The 21,211-nt window shown below is 44.1% G+C and overlaps 1 protein-coding gene across 1 annotated transcript in view; it reads right to left on the bottom strand.

The window, feature by feature from the left end:
• The window catches only part of fhl3 (four and a half LIM domains 3), a 98,862-nt gene extending 86,740 nt beyond the window's left edge, over nt 1–12,122 (bottom strand). Inside the window, exon 1 of the transcript XR_004415978.1 lies at nt 11,813–12,122. The gene's annotated coding sequence lies outside the window, so the exon portion shown is untranslated. The remainder of the gene's footprint in view (nt 1–11,812) is intronic.
• Between the last annotated feature and the right edge of the window lie 9,089 nt (nt 12,123–21,211).

The following is a 21,211-nucleotide window of genomic DNA, read 5'->3' as shown; positions in this document are numbered from 1 at the left end:
ACTCCAGCACTCTGTGTCCTTTTTTGGTTGAAATAGTTTTTCCTTCGCCACCAGGAATTCTAAAATAGCTTTTAAACTAGAACAAATCCATATATATATATTCAACATTTTCAGCAGATTCCACGTAGAAAACCACAAGCATCCCCCTTGCACAGATCATAGGAACAAAATTTATCGTTGTACATTAATTTCTTCTTGTCAGTTTGATGTGTGGCCATGTGAAATTCATTATCACATTTAAGATTCTTCCAACAATGAACAGTTTCCAACCGTATCTCAGCATTACTGTCTCCCCTTCACAATGCCATCCAACATATCATTAATGAAATCATTGCATTTTAATTGCTGACAGTGGATAACCTTCCATTAGTCACCTTTGGGGCTGTGTAGGATGAGTAAGCTGCTAATCTACCACAGTATTGCAGCTGGAACATACATCTCAGATACACTCTAACACATGAATTAAACACAAAAAAAAACAACCATTCATTTTCTGCTGTTACAAAAGAAACCTGAGTGAGCAACCTTTTCACTCAGAAGGATAGGACAGGTTACAGGTCACTTACATGGATAGGATAAATTTGGAATGATGTGGACCAAGCGCAGGCAGGTGGGACTAGTGCAGCTGGGACATGTTGGCCGGTGTGGGCAAGTTGGAACGAAGGGCCTGTTTCAACTCTGTATCACACTATGACTCTAAGGTAGTACGTGTATGGAACGAGCCATCAGGGGAGGAAGTTAAGGGCAGGGACATTTAAAAGACACTTGGATAGGTACATGGAAAAGAAAGATTTAGAAGAATATGGGCCAAATTGGGCAAATGAGACTGGCTTAGAGGGTTATCCTGGTTGACATGGACAACTTGGAGCTAAGGGCCTGTTTCTGCGATATGACCCTATAATTCCATCAGGCTGATTATCTGTAATTAACTAGCATTCAATTCCCTCTCTTGGATGGTATTAGTATAATTTGTGTCATTTAAATAACTTTGCAATTCCTCCCCTGATACAATAAACACAGTTGTTTTCTCACTTTTCTATATTACTGATGAAAAGTCATGGACCTGAAACATTAGGTCTGTTTTTCTCTCCACAGATGCTGGATGATCTAATGAGTATCAATAGCTTTTTCTGTTTTTATTACAATCTTGTGAACTATTTCTGCCAATTTATTTAAGCATGAACTGGGAAGAAAGAACACCTTTTGCCATCCACAGGACATGTTAAAGTGCCTCATAGACCATTAGGTGGACTTATAGTCACTGCTGCAATGAAGAAATTCAACTGTACCCAGAGCTAAGTTCCACAAAGGGCAATGAGCCACTGTAGACGAGCAGGGTTTTTCTGAGTGATGGGTGGCATGGTAGCACTGCGGTGGAGATGTTGCCTTACAGCATTTGCAGCGCTGGAGACCCGGGTTCGATCCTGACTACGGGGGCTTCAACAGCAGCAGTTTGATTTTAAGCTGCGCCGGGCGCTGAAAGGCCCCGCAAACGGGCCAAATCAGCCCTTAGGAAGTGGCTGATGAAGTCCGGATTACAAAACTTGGGGGGGGGGAGATTGTCCACCTCTCAAAACACGGGGGGTTGTGCCCGCCCCCCAGGATTTCCGCCCATGCTGATTAGGTTGAACTACAAAGAGCTAGCACAGACTCAATTGCCTAATGATTTGTCTGCAACATGACTCATAGTCATTGAATAAATTCAAGGAGAGATGAATAGGTTCTGGATATTAAAGGAAACAAGATGTGAGGTTATTACAGGAAAGTGACATTGAAACAAAAAAAAAAAAAAAAAAAAAAATGAATTTATTGAACGATCACAGTCGTTGGGTGATAAGAGCCCTACAGCACAGAACCAGGTCCTTTGGCCCACAGAGTTCATGCTGTCCATTGTGTCTAGTTGCATGAATCCCATTTATCCATGTTAAACAGTAGCCTTCCCGATTCAAGTTTTCGGCCAGATGCTTCTTAACTATCCTGAGAGTATCTGCCAATAACATATGTTAAAGCACTGGATTCCAGACTCCAGCCACCCTCTATGTGAAAATAACCCTGCATGGAACCCCTCGAAAACTTCTACTTCTCATCTTAAATCTATGTCCATGACCATGGGAAATGAATTTTACTTTTTGGCCCAGCTAACCCCCTCATTATTTTATATGTCTCTATCAGGTCAGCTCTAAGCCTCCTCTGTTCCATGGGAAACCAACCAGACTATCCAGACTCCTTATAATAGCAATGATCTAATGCCAGGCCATGTCCTGGTAAATCTCCTCTGCACCCTCTCCATTGCACGAGTCCAAGTGGGAAAATAACATATACATCTTTCTATATCTTATATTCTCAGGTGTTGGCAACAGACCACTGGAACAAATTTGTGTAGGAAGGAACTGCAGATTCTGGGTTATATCGATGATAAGACACAAAAGCTGGAATAATTCAAAGGTAGCCAAAAGTGCTGGAGAAACTCAGCGCGTGAAGCAGCATCTATGGAGCGAAGGAAATAGGCGACGTTTCGGGCCGAAACCCTTCTTCATACCCTGGAATAATTCAGCAGGTTCATGCAGCATCCCTGGAGAAAAGGGATGGGTGATGTTTGAAGAAAGACACAAAATGCTGGAGTAACTAGGGTCTTGACCCGAAACGTCACCCATTCATGTGTGTGTTACTCCAGTATTTTGTGTCTACCAATGGGTGATGTTGGAGTCTGAAGGAGAGTTCCGTCCTGAAACGTCACCCATCATTTTTCTCTGGAGACGCTGCCTGACCCGCTGAATTACTCCAGCACTTTGTGTCGATCAGCGCTGTAACCAATTTTAATGGATTGGCTTTCAATACCTAAAATTCCAGCTCAATTTCTCACTGCTGCTCAAAGGTCATACCTCTGGAAAGGGCAACAGGGAAAGTGAAGAACATTCCTATTTTTGGTATTGATGGGACAATCATATGGCTGTCACAGTTGAACCCAAAGTGCTAATGTGATCGTCAGCACAAACACTTTTTTAGCAGGAACTGTGATATGGGAGGGAGTGGCCAGACTGATTAATTTAGAGCTCTCTAAGCTCCCTCTTACGCACAAGTCCACTGGTTTAGTTAAATCAATTGTGACCCTTCTGGTCAGTGTGGATCAGTGACACACTATCATTAGTAATCGAGCCATCAGGAGAACATTCCAACCTCATCATAGGTCCATATATAGTCAAGGCCAATGGCAAGATTAATTCAAAAAACTCGAATGATGTACTGCCTACCAAGTCCCAACAAGCCATTCATTACGGTGCAGTACATACCGCACCCACATCTAATCTAATGGAGTGCACACTGCACATATCACACAAACCGCACATACAATACCTATCACTCATGAAGTATATGTTGCATAAGTCAGTGGAACAGGTATTGCGTTTATTTTGAAGCATTTTATCAACTGGCATTCAGCTGGAGTGTTTTTTGAGTCACCATTTCACATTGCCATGTCAAAGTCTCATTGAAAATCTTACCATTTCTTTTTGTGTTGTACAGGTACTAATATGTACCTGCAAGTGAGCTAAAAGTTTTTCAGCCAAAGAGAAGCCCAGATCATATTGTAAACCTTAAATTACAAGCTTCGAGCAGTTTGCAAACATCTAGGATTAGATTACACTTAATAACACGCCCAGTTTTGCCGAATAAGAGTCAAGAGTCAAGAATGCTTAACTGTCATATACTGTACACCTGGTGTTGGTAATATATGTTCCATGTTGAGTTTTAACTCCAGAAATTCAGTTAGAGCTCCAGGTGTATAAATAATTTCAAAGAGAATCTTTGAGCTGGAGATGCTTCAAGTACGAAGATATTACACCCCTGTCCACAAAGCTGTGGCCAACACACACAAATGTGTGTGGGATCTTATAAAAAGTCCATGCCATCTTTTCTCCATCCCACACACATTTGATTGCAATCATGTTGCGAACACTCAGTTCAGTGTTTTAGCACAGACTCAAACAGCTTTTGTTAAAATGACACACATATTGTAAGAATTACATTGCACCAATTTAATTGCTTGATACCAATAACATAAAAATTCGATGTTCTAATTAAATTGGGCTAGATCGGCCATTTTTAAATGGCAAAATCTGGACATTTTGTTACATGAAATTAAACCATATATATGTAACAAAATGTCTAGATTTTGCCATTAAAAATATAGACTTTTTACCCGATCTAATTTAATTAGAACATCCGATTTTTATGCTATTGGTATCAGGCAATTAAAATTGGTGTGAAGTAATGCCCATGTGTGCCATTTCAACAACTTAATCTAAAAAAAAAACTGCCCATGAAATGGGATTAGCTATCTATAAATGTTACTTTCCCCGAAATCACCCACCATCATTTGAATGAAACAACAACAAACTGTTATGAAGTCTGAAGAAGGGTTTTGATCATTTTTGATCTCCTATTGGGAGTGGCTGCGCTGCCTTGCAGCTGCGGCTCGCCTGCAGTCCGTTTGTCTTTTCTGTTTTTTGTTTTCTTTTGTCCTGTTTTTGCGGTTTGTTTCGGTTTGTTTGGCTGTGTGTGTGTGGGGGGGGGTGGGTGTGGTGTGTTTTTTGGCTCTTCCTTCGGGGGGATGCGACTTTTCCTGCCGTATCCCCGTCTCCGTGTCCGTCTGCGCTGAGGCCTATCGCGGAGCTGGCGGCCTCCAACTGCGACCGACCTCGAGGCTGTGGAGCAGAGCCAGGACTTACCAACGCGAGCCTGGCCGACTTCGGGGCTGTGGTTGCGGTGCGGCACAACTTCCGACCCGACTTTGGAGCCTCGGAGGCTCGGCCGCGGGCCAGTGGACGACATCATCGGGAGCTCGAGTTCTGTTTTCCGGAGCTCCCGCAACTACAGCTGCGTCCGCTGGACTGGAGGACGCCAGCTTCGGCAGCGTCGACCGCCCCAGGCCGCGGAGTTTGAACCGGCCCGTTTGCGGAGCTCGGATTCAGCCTGCGGGACTTACCTACCATCACCCGGCGGGGTCATAACATCGGAGGCTTGGATTGCCTCAGCGCAGAGGGAAAGCAAGGAGGGAAGAGACAATGACTTTGGGACTTTAAACTGTGTTGAGTGTTTGTTATTTATTCTATGTTATGACTGCAGGCTAAACCATATTGTTTGTTTTGTTTTTGTTTTTGTCTTTTGTTTTTACCTTGTTTGGGATGTGTTTTACCTTGTGTGGGACTAAAGATGGAAATTAGCTACTGGCTACAATCTTGCATATTACATGCAAATGTTTATTAATATGCACTGTCCCTAATAAAATCAATTCAATTCAATTCCTTTTCTCTAGAGATGCTGTGTTATTCTAGCATTTTGTGTCTATCTTCGGTGTAAACCAGCATCTGCAGTTCCTTCCTACACATATTATGAGCCATACTGCTATCCAAATGGCTCGACGACAGTATGACGAGAAAAAGAAATATTAACTGTGAAGAAATTTGAGGCATAATTTTACAAGCACAATAGATCAGACACACGCTTTACTCTTTTGCAAATGAAGGTGTCCTCTTGAAAGTCTTGCTAGATCTAACTACAAGGCGGAGAGTGAGGGAGATTGACTTGGTGATCTTGAACAACCTTTCCATTGAGAGTCAAGTGCCTCTTAACTTGATAGCTCTTTACAGTAACATACAGTATAACTGCTTTGCATAAGCTATTACCAGTGAAGATCTGTCGATTGTAAGCAAACATTCAAATAACATATGCTCTCCTGCCAAGAATCTTTCATTAAGCCAGACCCAAGGCCCACAATTTGGTCCTGATCAGAAAGCAAGAGTCAGTTATTTGAGACCTGGAGAGACATGATCTGGTAAAGAGATTCTGCAGCTGAACATTATAAAACAGAGTCAGGGACACATCAAGAATAAAACAAAAACTTGCCAAAAGCAATTTCTGAATAGTTTAGAAATAGCTAACTTTATAAACTTGTGCCTTCTTGTGGCATTCCCATGATTTTAAGGTATGTTACAAAACTATCAGAGGGGGGAGGTGGTCCCAAATGCAGCTTCAGGGTCTTCTGCAGTTCCTGCAGCATCATGTTGGACGAACACAGTCCTTCTTACATTCATTATATAAAAGCCTTGTGCAGAAATTGTCCCTCTCCACTCTCCTCGAGATGTTTGTTCTTTTTTCCCCCCCAAACTCTTTGTTTTATGCTTAAAACTGTCACTGATAATACAAGCCAATGTAGCCGAATCTGGGACCTTCAAATCTGTGTAATTGAATGACTTAACCAATTGTACTATCAGTAGACCTCTTCCACTTGGCTCTAGGGCTTTAACAGGCAAGGTCAATAATGCAGTAAGTGCCTTTAACTAATGTCCATACTGCCATCATTTTGTAATTCCATACGCAATACCAGAATGACTTTGTGAAGTGGATTAGACTACAAAGACTTTAAAGTCCGGTTGGCATGAAGCCCAGCACTGGACAGCAGCCACTTGGGCCAGTAAACTGGAATTCATGCCCAGCACACTTCATCCCTACACACTGAATCTCTCTGTAAATGAAGGAGGAGGGGGGGGGGGGGATTAGCAGTTGCATGCCCACAAATGACATGTACTGTATGTGGGTCAGGTTTCAACAGGAGCATTCCTTAACCTTCCACCTCTCATAAAAAACCCAGCCTCTGCTCTCCTGTGTACATTAAAGGCTAGAGGCAGACAAGTAAGATTTACGAGGAACCATCACCTTAAGCCTGCACCTGTTCCATAGTGAAAGCCACGTGTGTGAGTGACCTCACCAGAATTTATGATTTAGAATGAAGTCGACTTGGAGCTTCAACTTGAGGGTCTATTCTCCCATTCCCCTGGGGTCTGGCATTTAATTATTTGTTGCAGCACATTTATTCATCCAATGGTTAGCCTCTGCTTTGAACAATAGTGAAATGTTCATCTGCTATTCAGAATAAAGATCACAGAACTGCTAGAGAATGGAGCCTCCTATTGATTGGTTTAGTTTAGAGATACAGCGCAGAGGCCCTTCTGCCCAATAAGTCCGGCCAGCCAGTGATCCCCGCACACTAATACTATCCTCTATATACCATGGACAATTTACCATTTTACCAAGCCAATTAGCCTACAAACCGGTTTGGCTTTGGAGTGAGGGGAGGAAACTGGAGCTCTCAGAGAAGCCCCCGCAGGTCACGGGGAGAACGTACAAACTCCATACAGACAGCACCCGTAGTCAGGATGGAACCCGGGTCTCTGGCGCTGTAAGGCAGCAACTCTACCGCTGCGCCATGATGCCACCCAAAGGTGCCACCTGATAGCGACCTGAATCTGTAATTTGGCAATATGAATTTGGAAATATGAAATATGGAATACAGGGAAACAGATTAAAAGCAAGGTTGCTCCTATCGCAGCAACCATTAGTATGTGGGTGGGCATATTTGCCACCCACCTACAGCCAGACCCTATCAGTACACAGAGTTCCCAGGACATTGTCAAGAGCTGACTTTCACGCCCATTATTCTGGTTGAGTTGGTGTGAAAGGAAAAGGGATCTGTGGGATTCTTAGGTTCAAGTAAGTTAGAAGGCTTGAAAGAGCATTGGTTTAATATTTTCATTCGACAACATCCAAGAACAAAAGAGACTAAAAAGAGTGATCAAAAAGAAATCTCCCTGAACAAACAGAGATCTCAGGCGGTTCAAAGTCACCTCTTAATCACCAAGTAACACTTGCACAGCAGGAGTTTTAGAAGTTTGTTCCAATACAAACAATTAAAACGCAAGGCTTTCTCAGGTACTGTTAGTCTTCTGAGAAAGCATATATCAGGGACGTATTTTAGCAGGACACATGACTGACTGTAAGGACATAATTCTGGAATTGTTTATTCACCAAACTGCCAAAATGACATCTTCCCCGCAACACTAAAACGTAAAAGGACAACAAAAACGACATCTTTAATCAGTGCTTCCATGGGCATTTTTATATGTCCTGGGCACATTAAGAAAGATTTAAGCCGCATAAAGACATGTCAATGAATATCATTTTAATCCCCCCCTTTTTTTCCTAAAAGTGACTTGAGAATTACAAGTAATTATTGTTTTTGTAAAAATGTTATTTGTGCATCAAATCCTATGAAGCCATTTTAACAAAGGGATTACCAGTAAGAGCTTAAATAGTTTGAAGTGGTGAGGTTATTAGCTTCCAGAGAGAGTCTGCACAAAGTTGATTCAGGGGTGCATAACAATTGACAGCCCTGGTAATAAGATTACAGTAGGCCCCTTGTCATAATCTTGAACTCCTTGCTGTGGCCCCGAGCAGCTTCTCGAGACACTTGCAAAGTATGTTTTGAACAAATTCATCTTCTGTTCAGAATGAAAGCTGAACAACGTAACAAAAATATCTTTGGATGTGTGTGCTTATTGTATGCGATCTTGGTGTGATGCAAGGCAGTGCAAATGTTAAAATAGCTGGAGATTGCAGATATTGCTGGAGATACTCAGCAGATCAGGCAGCATCTGAGGAAAAAGAGCAAAGTTAACATTTCATGTCCTTTTGCTTATCACCCTCTGATGAAAAGTCATTAAGTTGAACTGTTAACTCGGTTTGTCAACAGCTCCTCCCCAGGTTACAGGAGAGTCCTGACCCTGTGAGCTGTTCATAACTCTGAAATGCGGCCGCATATTGAGTTCCCCCACGACATAGATGCCTGCAGCAGCCGGAAAATCCGTCCCACTGGTCTCCAAAATGCTCCATCGTATATACAGGCTGTGCATAAGTTAGGCGCTCGTAAAGAAATTCACATTCACATATGAAAACTGAACTACTGACCGTTTTTATTTGAGGTTAATACGTTGTTTCTTTTTTTTTTGTTGCAAATCACATCCAGCCCAGAGCCACAAAATGAGTTAACACATGCTGTATTTAGTAACTTGGTTGGCTGTAACTTCAGCGTTGGCTGCTGGATATTTGTGGTGCTTGGATCCTAGGCCAGCAAAAAGAATCGCCTTCCAATGATTCAATGGTCAAACAGAAGGTCAAACAGAATGGTCAAGAAGGTCCCCAAACTGTGCTGAGTGACTTACCCCGAGAATACAGTCAGAGGGAATGTCACTATTCATTGCAGTGACCACAGGCTAGAGATGAGAAAGTGATCCATTCGGCCCCACACCACCACCCCACTGCAACATAAACACAAGTGAGGACATCTTTCAGCAGGGCTTTAGCTTCCCCTCCTCCACAGTGCAGTGGTAGAGTTGCTGCTTTTAATGCACCAGAGTCCTGGGTTCGATGCTGACTTGGAATGCCATCTGTGCGCAGTTGGTACATTTTCCCTGTAACTGTGTAGGTTTCTCTCCTGATGTTTTGGTCTCCACTCACATTCTAAAGACATGCAAGTTCGTAAGCTAATTGGTTTCTGTAAATTGTCCCTCGAGTGTAGGATAGACCCAGTGTACAGTTGGTCGGTGTGGACTCAGTGGGCTGAAGGGCATGTATTTCTAGAACAAACTGAACTAAATGCAGTCCACACAGGGTTATGAACACTCACTTTCGGTGCAGTGGTGCAGCTGGCAAAGCGGCTGCCTCAAGCATCAGAGACCTGCGTTTGATCCTGACTATGTGGAGTTTGCAGGTTCTGTCTATGACCACTCCCGTTTCCTCCAATATCCCTAAGACGTGTGGATTTGTACATTAAATGGCCTCTGTAAATTGCCCCTAGTGCGTAAGGAGTGGATGAGAAAGAGCGATAACATGGAACTTGTATGAACGGGTGATAGATGGTCTGCATGGATTAAGTGGGCTGAAGGGCCTGTTTTCATGCTGTATCTCTAAACTAAACTAAACTTGCGTATAACCCATACATACGAGTGAGCGTTTGGGAGACTGGGAGCTGCCTTTGACAGCTATGGCAGGGCTCAGAGCTGAGCGGGAACTCAGTTTGCGGCTGCATTTCCGACTTGCGAACTGACCTGGCTACGAACAGTTCTCAGCAATGGAACCCTGCTGTAACCTGGGGCCGACCTGCACTCAACTCCTATGTTCACCGACACCATTTGCCACATGAGCGAGATACCAACAAAGTCGAATATATCCCATGGAAAGACAGAGATTAAAATTAGCAAAAGTAACAAACTGAAGTTTTTATTTCCTGCTTATCTGTGCTTACCTGCATTTCGTTACAGTATTTAATAATGATATATTTCAATTGTAAAACTGAAAATTTCTCAAACTGTTTTAGGCAACAGCAGTTATTTTTGGTGGTGCTGTTAATATTATTACCAATATCCAAGTTTGTTTCTTTATTTGTTCATGAATTGTGATACTGTGACCCTTGTTTTATGGCAGCTTGACATTAGTGGTTTAATCATTTCTAGCAGAGCACTGGTTAATGCATCAGCATCAAGGTCCACTCCTTTAATGCAGTTTTCACTCACTCACAGCTAATGTCTGCGTTAACACGGCGCCCAAGGGAAGCTTACGTAAACCCATGCTTCATCAGTCTCGTACCACATCAACAGCAACACCACCCCTCACCCCCTCCCCACTACCACAAACAGTGATGTCTGAAATACTTGGAGGGACTGAGGAATGTTCCTCCATATCTATTATCATATAAATCACCCTGTTTTGAAAGCAAATAAATCTCATTTGAAACCGCAACGAATATTTGAAATGTTGTCTGAGAACTGTGAAAAGAGCTTCAGTTTGCAAATTATAATCTGTTACAAAGAGCAAGTCCTGCCTCAGGAAAGTAAGACCACATGGTATTGCCCTTATTTTGACGAGTACAATCCAGCATCTCAGTTTAACTCCATCTTTAAATGATCAGGGGAATCTGCTTTCATTCAAAACTGCAATTAATTGTCTGCCCATCTAAAACCTTGAGAGTTTATGCAGTTGACACAGTTAACCTGGAAGGCAATGCATCTGAAATTTATTCACATTTATTCAAACAAACAAATTTATAGAGAAAAATCAGTATGTTGTGATTGTAGGGAGCTGATTGTTGTTTGAGGTCAGAACGACCAGCTTCAGGCTCCACTTCCTGACCTCCTGCAGAAGCATCTGCTGCCTCTGCCTTTTGGCTCTCACAAGACAAGGGAAGCTCCAGGACTGGTAATCTAATACAGGACATGAGATAACGGGAGCTTGGAAGGACAGCACTTTCAGGACTCAGCCTGCGTTTTGTTGAAAGCTGATGTGTATTGCTTCACATTCAGCAGGCAAGCTTCAAAGCTTCAAAGACCGTAGTTTTACAAAATATTCCCTTAATTTCCCCTTCCTTATTACCCAGTGGGTGATTCAGGGGTAGAACTGTAAACATGGCTCTTTGGACCAGACAAAGTCAGACTGTGGTTGGTATTCCCCATTAAAAAAAAAGCAGCTCCGTTCTCCAGTCTCCAGGTTAGATGGTGTTGGAGATTTGTGTGTCTGTTAATAGTATTTGACTTCATTCGTGACCACTTGCCCTGAAGGAGTATTGGGTAATTGCAGTGGTCAGGAGCCTGACCCATTCGAAAAGGAGAGGCTGCTCTTTGATTGAAGTTGTAAACTTTACATTCCCCATGTCGTCAGGGAGACATTGGAAGCTAAAGCAAAATGTGAGCTGTTAAGTTTCTTTCTTCCCCTGCTTTAAACCACCAGTAATTCCAATGACTTCACACACGCAGAAGGCCACCCTGTAGCAAGGTATTCTGCAGGGCATTCAGCAGACGAGAGAAACATTGCAAAGGCACGCAGCTCCAGAGAGCTTCCAGTCTGCTATTTACAGACAACAGGCACGAGCAGTGGTTACAGTAGACTGGAGATTTCAAAGAGTAAAAAAAAATTGGACACTTACCAACAGTATCAGCAGTGAATTCAGGTCACTGATCAAAGTGCTCCCTGTGAAGGTAAATGCTTGAGTCGTTCACTGTGCTCTCTCCTGCTTGTGAAGTGGTTGGGGCTTCTAACATACAGTCTGCAAGGCAGGCAGGCTGAAGACTGACTGCTCTGACAGAACTGAGGCAAGAATAGGGGCCCAACAAGCACAGGAAGTGACTCACACAATCCTGCCCCGAAACCCTTGTATCCAAGCCAAGGTAATTAGCAAACAGCTAACCAACTCTGACTAGGAGGCTCCTTCCACTCACTTGTGACGGCATCGCTGGGAGGTGTGACTGATTGGCACCTTGGAGCTGTCGATCAGTGCACACTGATAACAATATCAACACCGACTCACTGTGCCCTTTAGCAATCTGACCACATCTAAGGAGGAACTGCTGCAGAGTTTTCTGAAACAAATGAAAGGAAGAAAGATGTCTCTTCCTTCTGAACAGAACCATCAGAACGCCCTGACTGGTTCCAGGGAACCAAATAGTGTATCTTGTACCTCGAAAACCTGCTGATTTATTCCTTTCAACACAAACAGCAGCAGATTTAAATTACAGAGCACATTGTCACCCAATGTGACTTCAATCAATAATTAACATTGAGCAACATTACAATATGCAGGCGGTCTCTTGGTGGTTAAAGAAATGCGAGAAAATTATTGAACATAATTTTAATAAAGGTCACGAAAGGTGAAGATCCAAAATTACGGCGTCAGCATCTGAGAGATGCAACTAGATAAATATTTGGGTCAGGCACATCAAGTTCTACTGTGGCATGCAACAAAGCTGGCTCCTTCCATGAGTGTGGCTCTTTGTTATTGAATTCTAGCACATAGCACAATGATTTTTATGTGTAGTGGAACTAAAGTCAATCACAATCTGGTAACGCACTTCAAGGAATTTAATTCTGGATCTCTGTGCACATGTCAGGCATATTTCGTTGGCTCGTGTGCAAAATTCTTGTGGTGTGCACCTGACCTCCTAATGGAGGAGACCAGATGGTGGGCCAGACCCTTCCTGGTACAGTGTTAGGAGTTTCTGGCAAAGCTTCCATCATTTTCCAGACAGCTTCTCCTTTCGATAGCTTCCCCAATGTTCCCTTTCATCCAACCTCTTGCTGACCCAGGACCTTGGATTACACATTGTCCAATATCGTCTGATCTCGAAGACCGTAATCCTCAATACTGAAGTCTGGAGAAGAGTCCCGACCCGGAAGGTCACCCATCCATTTCCCCAGGGATGCTGCCTGATCCGCTGAGTTACTCCAGCACTTTGTGTCTATCGCCAAGGCTACAGGTCCATACCACTCCATCGTCAGAGTCCAACTCCCAATCCTACTAATCCCAGGATTAGGGCTCAATCCTATGATGCTCTCTGCCATTTCAAGTCAGAGCCATCCTACTCTATCATTAATCCCCTCACTACATCTCCGTCCATCCAGAGAAAAGTATTTTGAGCACAAAAGGTTACTTGAGCGGCGCGACTCACCCGTTGCAGCGGCCCCTACAGCCTGTCTGTCTTTTTTTTATTTTTTGTCTAGTTAAATGTAGTGTTGGTGTTTTTTAATATTGGTTTTAAATGTGTATATGTGGGGGGGGGGGGGGGGGGGGGGGGGGGGGGGAAACTGTTTAAATCTCTTCCCTGTCCGGGAGACCCGACCTTTTCCCTGTCGGGTCTCCGTTGTCGTTGGGGCCTAGCACCGTGGAGCGGTCTCCAGCCTGAACGACCCGGGGGCTCGGGAGAATGCGGAGCTGCGGACTACTCACCATCGTGGGGCTGGCCGGCCTCGGAACGTGGGGAGCGGCGGTGACTCGCTGCTGCGACTCGACTCCTGGGGCTCGGAGGCTCCAGCAACGCAACCGCAGGTCCGGTGGTCTGGAACATCGGGAGCTCGCGGGTCCGGGGGGAGAGAGAGACCGCTTCCCGGAGCTCCCGCAACGCGACTTCTCCAGCCCGTGTCGCGGGGTTGGAACGACCCGGAGCGGGGTCGTACATCGCCCGGCACGGCTTCATGGCCGTGGGACATTCCAGCGCCCGCCGGGGGCTCCAACTTTGTGACATTTGGACCAGGAGCGGGGCCGTAAATCGCCCGGCACGGCCTAAAATGGCCGTGGGACTTATCATCGCCCGCCTGGGGCTTGGACATCGGGAGAGACATGGAGAACAGGGGAGAGAAAAGACTTTGCCTTCCATCACAGTAGGTTCACTGTGATGGATGTTTGTGTGAACTAAATTGTGTGTATGTCTAGGAATTGTCTTTGTTTGTATGGCTGTGGAAACAGAATTTCGTTTGAGCCTCAATGAGGCTCAAATGACAATAAATTGTATTGTATTGTATTGTATTGTATTGAGACATGGGGGGCTTGTACAAAACAGTTGTAGGCTTCCTATCTAATGGCCGCTTGACGCCATGGAATTATTAGCTTGTTGTTCTTATTAAAGCATTTAAACTATTTAGCAACACTTCTGTTTACCCCGCACCTTTAATTTGTGGGGTGCGGAGACAATAATCAGACACCCAAGTTCAGTGCTGGGGAGAACTACAACAATGGACAAGCTGCAATTTGGATAAAATGAACAGAGGTTCTGTCTGCTTTCTCGGGTGGATATGCAAGAACCCATGTCACAATTTGGAAAACGATTTATAGCCCCCTTTTCCAGCCTACATTTATCCCTCATTCATACAAAAGAGCAAATAATCTGGTAATTTTCCCATTATTGTCTGTGGGATCATACTGTGCTCCATCACATGTCCTACATAATAACAATGACTAAAATGTACTGTTTTATTTTTGAAATACTTTGGTTCATCTTAATTTTGTGAAAGGAGACATGTACATATAAAGCATCTTTCAACTGATTTCAATTGTCCCACCCTGACAGATATGGGTTGTTGGCACCCACCCTTCTAATGCAACGTCCCAGAGGAGATCAAAGCCTACTTTTAGAAAGCGGAACAATTTCATTGAGGAGGCAGTGCTAGAGTAGGGTTGGAAAATATACAGGTTGAGATCAAAGGCTTGGTGATGACGGGGAATAAGCGGGAGTGGGGAAGGATAAGATCTAAGGCTTGGTGATGATGGGGAATAAGCGGGAGAGGGGGAGGATGAGATCTAAGGCTTGGTGATGATGGGGAATAAGCGGGAGAGGGGGAGGATGAGATCTAAGGCTTGGCGGGATGACAGGTAAGTAACCTCTTCCACTAAATCGGAAGATGTGTAATTGTGGTTTGGAGCAGTGAGAGGGTCTAAGAAGCAGAGAACACAATTAGGATTAAATGCAGGGACGGAGGAATTGGAAGTCAAAGAAAGAGTGCAGGTCAAGGATCAGGAACACCAAGGATCAGGAGATCATAAATCAAAACACACTTTTGTTAAATGGGATATTTGCTACTTTGCTACTTTTCCTGGCTTCACATTCCTAAGGATGAAGGATATGAGCAAGGTTACAAGGCACTTGATGCTGTCCAGTTTTTATGCTCAACATCTAATTGTTGTGTGTAGGAAGGAGCTGCAGATGCTGGTTTACATCAAAGATAGACACAAAAAGCTGGAGTAACACAACGGGACAGGCAGTATATCTGGAGAGAAGGAATGGGTAATGTTTCGGGTCAAGACCCTTTATCAGGCTTGTGATTGTTCATTAACTTAATTATTGTGAATGGAATGCATCTTGGAGTTATGATTATTAATCACATACCTTATTGTTTTCATCTTTGGCTTGATGTTAGTATCATAATTAATGCATGACCCATACTGATCTTTCTGTCCTGGGTCTCCCCAATTGCCAGAGTGAGGCTACATGCATCCTGGAGGAACAGCATCTCATATTCTGCTTAGGTAGCCTGCACCCAATGGCATGAACACTGAATTCTCCAATTTTAAGCAATAACCCACGTCTCAACCCGAAACATCACCCATTCCTTCTATTCCAGAGATGCTGCCTGTCCCGCTGAGTTACACCAGCTTTTTGTGTCTATCTACCCCATCTCTACTTTCTGTATATGCATTACACCCACTATCCTGCCCCTCGTCCCCTCACTCTCCATCCCCTTCCACCTATATCCCTCTCTCTGGCTTCACATTTCACTCCTCTTATCCCTTTAACTGGCATTCTTTTGTCTCCTATTCATCTCTAGCCCTTGTCACTTACTCCACCCATCTGCCAAACAAGCCCCTCTCACCTGTACATATCTATCACTTTCCAGGCGACTTCCCATCTCCACTTCACTTTTCCAACTTTCTTGCCCCTACTACAGTCATTTGGGAGAAGGGTCCTGACCCAAAACATCACCTATCCATTCTAAAGATAGACGCAAAAAGCTGGAGTAACTCAGTGGGTCAGACAGCATCTCTGGGGACAAGGAATAGGTGTCGTTTCGGGTCGAGGCTCTTCTTCAGACATCCACTGAACCTATCCATTCCATCCACAGGTGTTGCTTAGCTCACTGTTAATGTGGAATTTGATCTTTGTTGGTTTGTTAATTGGGCACTGTAAATTGCTCCTTGTGTGAGTGGTAGAATCTGGAGGGAGTTGATGGAAATGTGGGAAGGATAAAATAAGATTAATGCCGGATTACTAATAATGGGTGTTTTACGGTAGATGGGGACTCAGTGAACCCCAGACCTATTTCCATGCTGTATTACTGACTCCCTACACAATGCTAACCCCACACCTGTCTGTTCCATTTTAATAATCCTCAGCATTAAGCAAGCTATTAGTCACATACCTTATTCTTTTCTTCTTTAGCTCGGTGTCGGTACAGAAATGATTAAATGTTTCTGACACACCTTTGATAAGTTTTGCAAGTCAAATGTTCTGCAGAAGTGCAAAATGCTTCCACTTCTCTTTGCTGCTAAGCCAATTCCTGCATGTATTCCTGCTCCCAATCTTCTAGCAAACGTTATGCTTCAAGAAAAATCTGTTAAAGACTGTAGACTTTTTAAAAAAAGAAAATTTTTGCTGACAACTCGAAAACAATGGTGACGGAAGGGAGGTGAAACTTACAGAACAAAATGTGACAGAAACAAGAATCGATTGAGCAAGACAGTGTGATTCAGTGAGTAGGGTGACAAATGTGTGTCATACTAAGGGGAAGTAATGTTTCAACTGCATTAGATTGTGAGACAAAAGCAAATAAAACTGCCGGTGCTGGAAATCTATAAATAAAACAGAAAATGCTCAAAATACTCAGCAGAGCATGCAGTTTCTGTGGAGAGAGAAACAGTGTTAATGTTTCAGGTCAATGATCTGTCATCAAAATTGTGAATGGCCATAAAAATATTGCGGAAAACAAGTGACTGGCAACTTGGACATTGCTGAGGGTCAGAGGGGGGTTGGTGGATTTGGGGGGAATTGTTTGTCAAGCTGGGTGGAAGGATGGATTGTTGGTTGGAAGAGTTGGGATGGGCATTTGGGATGCTGTCTGAGATGGAGAAGTGGGGAAGGAAACTGGGTCAGGACTGGCCTTAGGGATGTAGTGAGATGTGTGGGCAACTGAGAGTCAGGGCCAGCAGAACCAATGCAGAGGGGTCTGGTCAGGCCTTGTGCAATCACAGTATCAGATAGGGGCTGAAGATCAGGGAGGTGGGTGATTTAGTGAAGTTTTAGGTCATCTTGTGTCTGTCAGCAAACATTTTGGAAATATTCAACAAATCAGGCATTATCCACAAAAAAAAACATAATTGAGAGAATGTTTCAGATCAATTATTTTCTTCACCACTGGAAAATTGACAAAGCAAGTATGTTTTAAGTTATAGAGACGGAGAAGGCTATTGAACATGACAAGCTGCAGGAAACACAAGCAAGAATGGTGTAAATACTCAGCAGATCAGGAAACAACTGAGGACACAGCAAAACTGACTTAATACAACTGGTGATGACCTTACATGTTGGCTGCCACACAAACAGGAAAGGCTGGCTATCTGCAATTACTGCATTCAATATTGACTCCTGAGGGGTGCAGTTCTAGGGAAGCGTATTGAACGGCATTCTTTGATCAATGTGAGTGGACATTAATTACATGGACCTGTGTAGGAAGGAACTGCAGATGCTGGTTTAAACCAAAGATAAACACACGATGCTGGAGTGACTCAGCGGGACAGGCAGCATCTCTGGAGAGAAGGAATTGGTGATGTGACTAGACTGTTTTACACTTTAAAAATTACTCTGGCATCGGAAATAACGTAAAATTATTATAATTCAGAAAGTGTGTTTAAATACATATTAAACGTGATTTAAAAAAATTCAAAAAGAATAAAGTAAGAATAAAGAAACTTGTTCTTTTTGGATTGGTGTTTGTCGTTTTTATGCAAATACATGGTCTCTGTGCATCCCTATGTAATTGGATCCTTGACTTTGTCATCCACAGACTTTGTCATCTGTTCGAATTGGCAGAAATACTTCTTCCTCATTAACAATCAGTATGGGAGCACATCAAGGCTGCGTGCTCAGTCCCCTGCTCTACTCACTCTATACTCATGACTGTGTAGCCGGACTCCATTTTCAAGTTCGCCGACGACACCACCGTTGTTGGACGAATTACAGGTGCTGATGAGTCAGAGTATAGATGTGAGTTCGACCGATTGACCAAATCGTGCCAGCACAACAACCTGGCTCTCAAAACCAATGAGCTGGTTGTGGACTTTGGAAGAGGAAGGATGAGGACCCACAAACCTCTCCTGGTGGAGAGAATCAAAAACTTCAAATTCCTGGATGTGCATATTTCCGAACATTCTTCCTGGACCCTGTACACTGATGCAATTATAAATAAAGCACATCAACACCTCTACTTCCTGAGAAGATTACGGAGATTCGGTATGTCAGTGAGCATTCTCTTGAACTTCTACAGGTGTACAGTAGAGAACATATTGACTGGTTGCATCATGACCTGGTTCAGCAACTTGAATGCCCAGGAGTGAAAAAGATTGCAAAAGGTTGTGAACACTGCCCACTCCATCACCGGCTCTGACCTCCCCTCCATCGAAGGGATTTATCCGAGTCGTTGCCTCAAAAAGGCAGCCAGCATCATCAGAGACCCACACAATCCTGTCCACACACTCATTTCACCCCTGCCATCGTGAAGAAGGTACAAGAGATTGAAAACTATAACATCCCTACAGCCATTAGGCTATTAAACACTTCAACCTCAAATAAGCTTTGAACTAAAATTGACTGTTATTATTATTATTATTATTATTATTGCACTACTATTGTGTGTTTTTTGTGTGTACTGTACGAATGTCAGCGTGTGTGCGTGTGTGTATGCAGTATGTGTGTACGCAGTACCGTATATATGTGTACTTGTGAGTTTGCTTTATAGACACTGAACTTTATTTTCTCTCTCATTTATTATATTGTTTACAGTGTACTATGTTTACATATTCTGTTGTGCTGCAGCAAGGAAGAATTTCATCGTTCTATCTGGGACATATGACAATAAAACACTCTTGACTTGACTCAGAGAAGAGAAGGGGCCGTTAACATAAGTGATAGGAAAACAAGTTCTTTAATGCTGACAAGGACTTAAAAGCGTTGTTGAGTTGCCAGACTTTACTTTGATGTCAACATGGACAATAAGAATGTCCAAGCAAAAAGCTGGGACCCTTTTGTCAGTTTAAGTGGGGTGATGACATAAACAATGTGCTATAAGTCAGGAGAGCTGTAAGAATGAAGTAAGTGAGGCACAAAGCAACATTTCTCTAAATATTTTGACAAGTTTGTTTTGATTTCTCCGGAAACAGGCAGGGAAAATCATGCGGTCAATTTAAGAACGTCAAGATATAAGGAAGAATTAAGAGAGACTCTTCATCCAAATGTATTTGTATTTTCATCCAAAAATATCCAGAATAATAACTCGCAATTAGTGTATAGAGCTGGAGAGGGAGGTTGGGAGTTCTGCTCCGGACCATTTTCCACTGGTCCCAGGATTTATTTGGGTGTCGGGCTCAGATCGGGCTCAGTTTCACCAGATGCCAGTGTTTCTTGCCCGGTCTAAAAGAATAAGAATAACCTTTTGGTTAATGTGATTTTTAGGCTGGAGGTGGAACTGCTGCTTCCCAGTAACAGAGACCCGGGTCAGACCCTGACCTTGAGTGCTGTCCATTTGGAGTTTGCACCTTCTCCCTGTGACCACATGGGTTTCCACCGGGTGCTCTGGATTCCCCCCACATCCCCAATAATTGCAAGTCTGTAGGTTAATTGCAAATTCTCACTAATGTGCAGGGCGTGGATGAAAAAGTGGGATAATGGAGAACTAGTGTGAACGGGTGTACACAAAATTGCTGGGGAAACTCAGCGGGTGCAGCAGCATCTATGGAGCGAAGGAAATAGGCGACGTTTCGGGCCGAAACCCTTCTTCAGACTGATGGGGGGTGGGGAAAGAAAGAAGGAAAAGGGGAGGAGGAGGAGGAGCCCGAGGGCGGGCGGATGGGAGGGTGGGAGGAGACAGCTAGAGGGTTAAGGAAGGGGAGGAGACAGCACGGGCTAGCCAAATTGGGAGAATTCAATGTTAATGCCATAAGGACGCAAGGACCCCAGACGGAATATGAGGTGCTGTTCCTCCAATTTCCGCTGTTGCTCACTCTGGCAATGGAGGAGACCCAGGACAGAGAGGTCGGATTGGGAATGGGAGGGGGAGTTGAAGTGCTGAGCCACCGGGAGGTCAGGTAGGTTATTGCGGACTGAGCGGAGGTGTTCGGCGAAACGATCGCCCAAACTACGCTTGGTCTCACCGATGTAAATCAGCTGACATCTAGAGCAGCGGATGCAGTAGATGAGGTTGGAGGAGATACAGGTGAACCTTTGTCGCACCTGGAACGACTGCTTGGGACCTTGAATGGAGTCGAGGGGGGAGGTGAAGGGACAGGTGTTGCATTTCTTGCGGTTGCAACGGAAAGTGCCCGGGGTGGGGGTGGTGCGGGTGGGAAGGGAAGAATTGACGAGGGAGTTGCGGAGGGAGCGGTCTTTGCGGAAGGCAGACATGGGGGGAGATGGGAAGATGTGGCGAGTGGTGGGGTCACGTTGGAGGTGGCGGAAATGGCGGAGGATTATGTGTTGTATTTGCCGGCTGGTGGGGTGAAAGGTGAGGACCAGAGTGACTCTGCCCTTGTTGCGTGTGCGGGGATGGGGAGAGAGAGCAGTGTTACGGGGTATGGATGAGACCCTGGTGTGAGCCTCATCTATGGTGGCGGAGGGGAATCCCCGTTCCCTGAAGAACGAGGACATTTCCGATGCCCTGGTATGAAATGTCTCATCCTGGGAACAGATGCGGCGTAGGCGGAGGAATTGGGAGTAGGGGATGGAGTCTTTACAGGGGGCAGGGTGGGAAGACGTGTAGTCCAGATAGCCATGTGAGTCAGTGGGTTTGT

Source organism: Amblyraja radiata, chromosome 27 (assembly GCF_010909765.2).
Source record: "Amblyraja radiata isolate CabotCenter1 chromosome 27, sAmbRad1.1.pri, whole genome shotgun sequence".
Taxonomy (NCBI): domain Eukaryota; kingdom Metazoa; phylum Chordata; class Chondrichthyes; order Rajiformes; family Rajidae; genus Amblyraja; species Amblyraja radiata.
The sequence above is the reverse complement of the archived record's forward strand: the minus strand, read 5'-3'. Positions and strand labels throughout refer to the sequence as shown.